Source organism: Camellia sinensis, chromosome 9 (assembly GCF_055761805.1).
Source record: "Camellia sinensis isolate YWXY chromosome 9, ASM5576180v1, whole genome shotgun sequence".
Taxonomy (NCBI): Eukaryota; Viridiplantae; Streptophyta; class Magnoliopsida; order Ericales; family Theaceae; genus Camellia; species Camellia sinensis.
Genome location: NC_138969.1, coordinates 113850652 through 113853242, shown reverse-complemented (window position 1 = coordinate 113853242; position 2591 = coordinate 113850652).

Below are 2591 nucleotides of genomic sequence, written 5' to 3'. Positions count from 1 at the left end.
ACCATCACAACAACTACTACTACAACCTTTTACCTCTATTGCCACTGTTTCCATAACCATCACCACCATTCAACACTACCATCCTCACACCACCACTATCACCCCTCTTTTTATCTCTACTGTATTACCTCTCCACTATCACTATAATCATTCTCTCTTTATCTCCACCACTACCACCACAAACTCACTATCACAATATAAAATCAAAAATATAATTCAAAAATAATAAATTTTAAATTTAATATTATACATATTAAACAATTTATTTTAGTTCAGCATTTAAATTTTTATCAAAGAGATTTTCAGTTTAAAAAATTCAACATTTAATTTTTAATACTTAATTTTAAGTATTTAATTTTTAATTTTCAATTTTATTAAACACTGCCTAAGTTGATCATAAAACTAAAAACTAAATTATGAAGGCTAAAAATAAAGTATTGAAAAATAGATTCTCTTTTAGTATAAAAATTATTTAGAATTTAATAAAAAATATAAGTGATGAATTTAACCAAGTCATGTAAAAAAAATTTTAAAAATTATTGATTTCCCATACACTTTATATTTGTGGGGCTGGTGGTGTGGTGGAGTGTGGGATAGTGGTGGTGATGTATGAGGATTGTGGTGGTGGTGGTAATTGTGTGAGATATTATAGAGTTAGCAAAGGTGGTAATAGAGGTGATGACAATTGTACAAGGGTGGTGCTAATAACGATATGTAGGTAGATTCCACCACTTGTGATGAGGTTCAATTAACATTGTATTTAATTAGTATAATTATGTATCCCTAACATCATTATTATTATTATTATTATTATTATTTTTTGATCAGTAAAAAAAAGGAACCTTTATTGATGAAAAAATCATACAAAATATGAGATTACATCAAATAAAGGAGGGGAAGAGCAACAAGCATCATAGCAAACTAACCCGATCCCAACTAGGTTGGCACTGAGAAGAGAGCCCAAATCATCTGCGAGCTCAACCCCAGGAGTTTTATGTATCCCTAACATTATTATTATTATTATTATTATTATTATTATTATTATTATTATTTTGATCAGTAAAAAAAAAGGAACCTTTATTGATGAAAAAACCATACAAAATATGAGATTACATCAAATAAATGAGGGGAAGAGCAACAAGCATCATAGCAAACTAACCCGATCCCAACTAGGTTGGCACTGAGAAGAGAGCCCAAATCATCTGCGAGCTCAACCCCAGGAGTTTGGTGAAAAACCAAACCCAACAAGAAGAAACAAACAAGAGGGAGAAACAATTACGGGCAAAGACCAGCATCCTAGAGCAGCAGCATCACCATATGCCAGCAGTAGAAGTTACTCCACACCCCAGCAGAGATTCAGACCAATTGATATACCTATTCACCACCCAGCTAACCACAACAGTGTCTAATCCTACTCTTCAACAGCAGTGGCAAATCAACTAAACACACAACAAACACAACAGACCACACCGAAACATCTGCAAACAGCAACCCAACTCTGTCCTAGAGACAGAACCTCACTTGCTGCAGGTTATACACTATATCATTTCCAGAGAAATTAAAAAAGGGGGAAGAAGATCTGAACCATAATGCAATCCTAATTTTGATAGCATCACATAATTCTTCCAAGTCCACCAGAGATCCATTAAAAGTATTGTCATTACACTACCTCCAAATAGACCAAAGTACTGCCAACGGAATAATGTTCCAGAGCACCATTTCCTTTTTTTTGAATTTTGTACCAGCCCACCAGAGAAAGAGGCTGCCTACAAAACCAGGTATTGCCCATTTAACACCCCACCAATCCAGAATTTTTGACCAGACTCTCCAGGTAAAGGGACAAAATAGCAACACATGGTTAACAGAATCCAAATCATTATTACAGAAGATACAATTCACATTGGACCCTCTGCTGAGAACACAAATCCTTTGAAGAAAACAGGATGTCTTAATCCTCCATTTCCATGATAACCATCCACAAAATTGAACCCTTGGTGGAGCCACATTCTTCCAAATGAACCCAGTTACTGTGCTAATAACCTTAGAAGGTAAATCATTCCAGTTATAAGCAGAGTCAACAGTGTAGAACCAAAATTTATTTGCCTTCCATCTGATACTATCTATCCTACCAAACCTAGGCACTGGTGCATTAAGCAATAACAAATTCAGCCTCCCCAACTCCTCCACTTCCCACTGAAACAAGGCTCTTCTGAAATTAAGCTTCCATTCTTGAAAACCAATACCTCTGTTCCTCACCCCTGCCACAGACTGAGATTTGTCCAGAGACACAGAGAAAAGTTTGGAAAATTCATCTTTTAAACAGGTATTCCCAATCCAAGTGTCAGTCCAGAACATTGTTCTCCTTCCATCACCAATGTCCAGAACTATGTTTTGCTTGAAAAAATTCACCAGCTCAGGATACAAGCCAGCAACACCCGCAATATCTCTCCAGATCATGGACAACTTGTAATTTTCTACCGGTAAAGGCCACCAACCTCAGGGTATTTTTTGCTGTTGGTGAACTATAATATATGACATATGTTACTACTAATCAATAATAAAACATGACATGAAAATTTTTGCTATTTGGA